The sequence below is a fragment of the Amblyomma americanum genome, chromosome 1, assembly GCF_052857255.1.
Source record: "Amblyomma americanum isolate KBUSLIRL-KWMA chromosome 1, ASM5285725v1, whole genome shotgun sequence".
NCBI classification, from domain to species: Eukaryota; Metazoa; Arthropoda; class Arachnida; order Ixodida; family Ixodidae; genus Amblyomma; species Amblyomma americanum.
This window is the reverse complement of record NC_135497.1, coordinates 26,095,802-26,103,433: the sequence shown is the minus strand read 5'-3', so window position 1 is coordinate 26,103,433 and position 7,632 is coordinate 26,095,802. Positions and strand designations below refer to the sequence as shown.

General features: G+C 44.5%; 1 pseudogene; it reads left to right on the top strand.

Moving 5' to 3' along the window:
* The first annotated feature begins 217 nt into the window (after positions 1–217).
* On the top strand, positions 218–1,004 carry LOC144122765 (uncharacterized; annotated as a pseudogene).
* The last annotated feature ends 6,628 nt before the right edge of the window (positions 1,005–7,632 follow it).

Here is a 7,632-nt window from a genome sequence, read left to right as displayed (position 1 = left end):
ATTGCGAAAATAAATTGCATTATCTGCTTCAGATATCCCTGTTGCGCTTCAGGCCATAAGGAAGGAGATTGGTGTGCACGTCAACACACTCGATGCTGCACGAAAACAACCACTGAGCACGGCAAGCATTCAGGAAGAAAAAGATCTGATCATCTTAAATGGGATTCCCTGATTCCAGCTGTTGTATAACATATGCGATGTTTATAGTGACAGCCGGATGCTCATGCAAGCAAAACGGTTTTGCTTATCAAACGAAGACGCGGTGTTGTTAACGCTTGTCAAGCTTCACCACAACATGCCATTCGCATTGCTTGGTGTAATTTTTGGCATTAATCGCACCACAGCATCAGAGATATTCAAGGCCAATGTAATAATATTGGCTGAAATAATGAAAAAAATGCAGCCATTTGGCCGATCAAGGAAGCTGTTGTTGATAACTTGAAGGTGTACTTCAAGGAGTACTCGAGTGTGAGAGCTGTGCTAGACTGCACGGAGATCCCAATTCTGAGGCCGAAGGATAAGGAGTCCCAGTTGTTGACATACAGATGGTACAAGGGTGTGTACACAGCTAAGGTTTTAGTCTGTGAGACACCAGGAGGTCACATAAGTTATGTAAGCAAAACTTATGGTGGCCGGGCATCTGACTCCCATATAACGAAGGAAAGCAAGATGCTAGAAGTGTTTCTACCTTCAATTGATAGTTTCATGGTAGATAAAGGGTTCTTAATAGACAAAATTTACCTTGAGCATCAAATCACAATGGTGCGTCCACCATTCCTACACAAGAAAAAGCAACTGACAAAAATGAAGCTAAAAAAAATCAAAGTATCGCAGCCGCTCGTGTTTATGTCGAGCGTGAAATCCAGCGGATGAAAGTGTTTAAGATATTGACGGAGAACTTGGGCACCGAGATTTTTGCTTACATTGATGACATTATACAAGTCATTGCGGGAATTGTGAACCTCTCCAAGACCATCTTCAGCAGCGAAAAGTTCTTGGTATAGTAGAAGACTGCCAAAGTGCACGGACATTATGTTTCAGTGCAGTTTCTTCTCAGATTGTTTCCCTCGGCTCCTTTATTTGTTTGCATGAGCCAAGGGGTAAGCATTTTTTCTATGTCCCCTTAAGTGATTTGTACATTGCGTTTGCTTCTTTGTTTATGTTCTTATCGCCAGTTTTCATCACATGCCTTACTTTTGTTACTTCCGTTACATATGTGCTTGAGGTGTCTTGCTTCTCTTGACCAAAATGTTTTTTTCTGTAATCTCTTAGTGTTCTCATTCTGTACACGCGTTTTTCTTCCTTGTGTCAGTCCCTCCAAATGTGTTCCCTCTTTGGAATCGCAGGGCATTCCTGTATATCAGTAACTACACAGCAAACAGCATGACATTAAGTACGCAAGTTGCGTTTTCATAGTGTCAGTAACAGCAAAGTTTGAAATGCTCAAAGTAAACACACTCTTTATTGCCAACCATGGGCATAGTAAAAATTAATTAATGGCGGACACCAGTGTTCATTGAGAGACAAGGGAAGGCAACACATATGACTTGAAGAAGTAGACAGCCCTCTCCACAACATCATTGAAGAAAGAAGCATTGAACTCTGCAGGAAACAAGTAGTTTTCATTGTCTTGAAACACAAAAAACATCTGCACTAGACACCCTTGCCAAACCCATCGGGGCCTGCACTTGACAGAAATACCTTCTGGCTTTCTTCAGACGCAAGCTAATGCATTCACTTGTTATTTATTTTGCCTTGAATTTGTCTAAACTGATCGGGCACTTACCTTCAAGAACTCTGGGAGCGCAGCAGTCGCATGTGACTAGCCTAATTCGATTTAATAGGAAAATCGGCCTCACACTCACAGGGCAATAATTCGCAGTTTGTAAAAAAGCTAGGAGCGTGTAGATTGAGTTCCCGCGGTAAAAAAGACGAGCTTAGAATCCTCTTTAGTGCGCCTTTAAATAGATGCGTGCAGGCACTTGTTAGCGTACAACATGCTGACTCTCTCTGCGGGCTCTCCACTCAGGAGCATCGATGCTACTATATTTCTTTTAGCTCCCCCTTTTCTTCTGAGCGTTCATTAAAGCAACAGGCTTTACTGAGCGGAAAGTTTTCATTTCATGGCTCCCAGATCCCTTTTTTTTTCTCAGGAACGTGAAATGTACCCTTACAAAAATAAAAAGTTGAATTGTTCCTTTGGGGCGGATCTGTTTAAACGACTCTATGTCGGCTACAGCGCTTTTATTGCTTCAGCACAGAATGGGTATTCAAGGCGTTGAGTTGAGCTGTATGGAAAATTGGCCACTTCGTTTTCGGAGATACCTATTGAATTTTCGTCGCATTGCCAATCTCTAACATCTACAGAGAACACGTTAAAGTAAACAATTCATCCTATATGCACACCATTTGCTGCTGCCCTGTTTATGTATAAAAAAGATCAGTGCTCGCAACGTGTGTTTCGGTTATGCAATTTTTAATCAAAACATTATTTAAAATGTTAGGCATCAACACCATGATAACAATTTCCTAAATGTCAGCAAAACTAACACCGTCGGCGCAACTTTCGCTTGAGCATTTGTGGAAATACGGGGGAAACAAAGCCTTTCGCCCCGCCCGCACTCCCACTCCGCGGATGCAGTGTTCCCGCTCGCTAACCGCGGAGGGGTTCGTGCTCGAGGGACAAAGGGAAGGGACGGCACAGCGTTAACACTCATATGCTATTTATTACACTTGCAATTAATACACAGAGTGGGCCAGCTAGCTACAAGACATCAACGAGGCATTCCTCGGAAATAGAAGGCTACGTAAGAAGGACTTCCGACTTACCGGCTGGGACAGGGGCGCGACTTCGGAGGTATCGGCGGCGAACGTTTGTATGCGCCGATAATGGCGGCCGGGTTTTCCCGTGCGCGCTGCATTCTTGGGGCAAAGCCATTCCCTAGCATTTGCTGGGAAAGGCGGTCAGAGCGCGCGTTTGCTGCGCTCGCTTCGCTGCCTGGAACCAGAAGTCCAGCGGCAAGGCACAACGGATCCCCGTGTGCTTGCCGCGGAAGGTGACGAGAGCGTGCGGCTCCAACCGCTCACCACGCTGGCCGGATCCCGAAGGGCCTCTCTCCGGTTCCGCAGAATTCCGCGTAACCTACGAGGTGGCGCTCCCGTCGCCGTTCCCTTTCCCCCATGAGGGAGACTTCCCTCCTCGCCCAACCGGGGGCTGTCCGTCCCGACGGCCGACGATGAAGATGGGCCGCATCGAAACGGAGGGGGGAAACAGGTTCTCCACACATTTAATTAACCTCTCATTAACAAACCCACCAAATGAGAAAGAAAACACCCTCTATAAGCACTCTAGAAGGTGCGAGTAATGGCAGTCTCGAAGAGGGAACTACAACACAACACTAACAGATGCCACAAAGAAACACTCGTCTGACTCAAACCTCGTGTTCATGTTTACCGTCTATGAAGGGCTTACCAACATATCTTGGTGACGGCCTGTCAATCGGTACAAATTTCTAAAGGAATCTTAGTTCCATGAACGCAATTTGTGGTTGCCGCTAACCAAGAGATTAGTGCCAATATTATCTTTACTGTACGAGCAGCGTAAAAACAATGCAGTCTTTGAAGTAAATTTTTACAGAGGTACAAACAGAAAATTTGGAACGCAAGCAAACGATATGATTTGTTTCAACGGGATAAGGAAGTGCCGTCCAGCAAGTTTCAGTCGCAAACGTTAAAGTTGAATAGAAAGTTATTTAATATGATTTCGAGTGTTGTCCGAGGAGCCACTCGGTATATCAACCCACATCGGGTGACGTCGAGGTGCATTTGCTCCAGTTGTTATGACATTATCGAACGCAGCTGTTGTTTACAGGAACAAATAGTGCTTGCCGGACACGCCGACGTCATCAGTATCGTGCTGGTCAGGTTAGCCGGTCGAATGTGACGCCAAAGTGAAACTCAGCGCACGCCCTGACCGAGAACGAAACTGCCGGTACAGATTCACGCTGCGCATTGGTATTTTGAGCTCATTTTTATATGATCGCTAGGCCAGTTGGCCTCTTTCAAGGAAAAAAAATGGCACAGAAAAATCTTTGTCTGCATCCCTTTCAAGAAGATTTCTGCTTGCCTGGAAAGTTTTTTTTTTTCGCGACGCTGTAATATTAAATTGCTTCAGCTCAATATTTCAAAAATATTGTCTAAGCATTCTAACATCGACACTACTAATTAGCTTTGTCTTCAGCATCCTAATGGAATAAAGTTTCTGGTGAAAGCGATGTGTATTGCGCGAGAATACGTGCTTCAACATAAACACAGTGCCATCCACTCAAAAGCCGATGTGTTGAGCATGAGGCAATATTCCAGGTGTTTCAGGGAAGAGTAAGTAATTCTCAACAGCAGGTTTCTTCACAGAAAAATATGGCTTTTCAGAACGGTATTACCTGGGTTGGCGGGCGCCATAAAACCGGTGAATCGTCTTAATTAGTAAGCTGTATAACTAATTTTTAATAAATAACTTTGTAACTATTAGAGTTCAGTGTCGAGCGGCAATTAGAGAATTGTAGCGGTTCGTTGTAATAGCCATATTAGTCTTTAGAATTTCGAAAACGCGATTACCTTTGTCGCTACGGCTCGACAAAACTTGACTTTCTTGACCAGTCGCGTGCACTGGAAAGTTTGCTTTGCCTGCATGCTTTTCGAAAGCGCATGTAAATTGGCACGATGTAGCCCAGTTTTGTCGAGCCACAGCGCCGTAGGTAATCGCGTTTTCGAAATTCTAAAAACTGATATGGCTATTAATAACCACCGGCTACAAATCTCTAATTGCAACCAGTTGCCTATCTGTGATAGTTAAAAAGTTAGCTATCAGAAATTAGTTAACCAGCTTGCTACCTAAGACAATTCACCGGCATTCCGATGTCCGCCAATGCTGGTAAAACTATGCCGCAAAAACGATATTTTTCTCCAAAAAGCCTGCCTTTGAAAATTACTTCGTCATCCCTAAAATACCTGGTATATTCTGTTCAGTTAGTTTTGAACGTCTTCCAAACTTAGCCGTTCTGTTGGGTTTTCATTGGTTCAACAAGAAAGCGATATAGTGTCAACAGAAAGGCAAAAATGATTTTTATAAGAGTAATAAGTGTCTCGGCTATTCAGACATTAACCTCGTCGTGTCCCGTGCAACGAAAATTAGAATACACTTCGAGGTTCAATTCAATTCAATTCTTTATTTTCCCAGCAATAATGGATCCTGGAAAGGGCAAGGAGCTAAAAGCCTGCGTATGCAATAGTGCTTTCTTTTAGAGAACTTGCGGTTATTAACTCTAGTCCACCTCAAGCGTGCCGAATGTAGGGGCGTTGCTTCCTAATATCGCCGATCACGGCAACCTATTGAACGTCCCTTAACCTTTTCGCACCCTTCGCTGTCTGGCCGGGATTGTAGTCCCAGATGGGTGTTTTGTAAGCTACCTTGGCAGCGATATGGCCAATGTTGCTAAAGTGTAATGCGCGCAATTTGCTTTCTAGGTGTAGCCGAACACTTGTTTCACAATTTTCTCATTTCTATATTGGATTTTCGCCCCAGAGGCGCAATGCTTTAACGCAGTACACCAGTACTGAATTTTCATCTTTTAAATGCATCGATGTGTAATACAGAACGCACAACTAAACTAGAAAGCCTTCGGTTCCCTCTGGCGCAGCCAATTCGTTCGTTCACTACTCTTCGACCCTCCAAGCAAGGCAGGCCTGGCAGGCTCCCACCATTATATTTACAAAACATTGGGCTTTCGACCTCGTGTCCACAGCATGGGCCACAATTTTGATCGTAGACTGCCGAACCATCGCGGCATGAGATGAGGCTGTTAGAAAAATTACGGCATTATTACGGACCTGATGCGACAATTCTACGAGAGCAGTCGGATTTACCCCCCATGATAAATTTGGTCCTTTTACTCTATCTGAATAACTTCACAATGGCAGAGGCTGCACACATGTTACAGAATTTTTGTGGAGGAGAAGGTGGGCGGAGGTGTGTGGATGAGAAGCCCCTTACTTAGGAGGCTGGGGTGGAAAGTTGCTTCTGGAGGTCAGCTGGCTCTCCCACGACGCCTTTAAATTAGATTTCGCCGTCTCTTTTTCGCTGAGCTGTTGCGTGGGCTTCCAGTGGGTGGATTTATGGTGGGAGGCGCTTCTGGAGTGTGAAGGTGGGCGGTGGATTGAGAGTGGCGGTGGGTGGGTGGGTGAGCAGCCCACTAGGCAGGCTGGTGAGGAGGTGGCTGGTGGTCCGTGCTTCTAGAAGATGTACGGTGGAGGTTCCCCGCCTGGGCTGGAGGCATCACTTAACAGGCATAGATTCCCGGTGGGGGGCGAGGTGCAGTATCACTGCTTTTTCAGTAAAACATTGCAATTAATCTGACTAAATGAACGCTGTTTTGGCAACGCATTTCATTCTCGAACCGATGATTTTGTTTCCTTCAGGTCGCCGCAGAATAGTGTGGCCTTCCGACGTCATCATTCATGTTTCCGCCAGTTGCAGGTGATTATATTTTTGTTAGAAGTGCCATCCTCGGGCAATGACTGCATGAGTTTGATTTTCTTACAGGCTTAGGTGCTGCAGCGGTAAAGAGTTTTTCATTCTGTAATCACTAAATCGGGCTGCAAGGATTTACCGGGAAGAGGCTACAATCTCACACCGCGAGAAAGCGGGTATCGCGTTTCCCGCAAAGGTGTGTTTGTGATTAGAGTTTTGCGACAACAATATTTAAAAAGGAAGCAAACACGTTGCAGCACTTAGCGTGGTGTGTACGCTTCAAATACAAGTGATTTATTGTGTTTTCTAGGTTTTAAACTTCTGAGATTCCTTGAGTCAAAAGTTTTTTTATCAAAAGTTGCTTTGAATTCAGATGATGCAAGCGCGCATTATTTCGGAAACCAGTTGGAGTACAGATAAAAGAGGGCATTATAGAGTGAAGTTGTAAATAAATAGATACTCTTGCTGCTGTACTCTCGACGCTGTAAACAACAAGTCGACGGGCCGTTTGAGGCCACATTCGAAAATTTCGGTTGTTCGCGCAGCATTACGCTTTAACTTGCTTGCTGCTTAATAAACGAAGTGAAGCCCACTTAACCTGTCCGCATTTCTCATGTTCCCGGTCAACCCCTTAACGCCTATTTTTAAACCCAACACCGCTCTTCAACACTTGTCTTCTAGTGGACACAGCGTGGAAAAAAAAACGAAGACGAACGGATAGCACACTTATTGACACGACGGGTGCTGACTGCCAGATATTATCCAAGAAAGCGCATATTTATAGCTTGCCCCCACCCCGTGCGCAAGAAGGACATATCACAAAGGAAACGAAAAAATAAAAAAGATCACAGGAACCGCTGAATAACAAGACATCTTTAAATCAAATATGACTGGTGTACAACACCTTCCACTAGGCCAAAAAGGGTGAAAACAAGAAAGCAACGACAGCAGCAAGAACAAAAGACCCATCCAATGGGAAAACAAGAAAGAAGAACCTGTGCAAAAGGCTAAAACAAAATATTAGAAAATGGTCTTTCCAAGACAGCGTGAAAACGGATAAATTATTTGAAAGCGAAAACAGTGGACTTGCGTTGGCAGTCAAAATG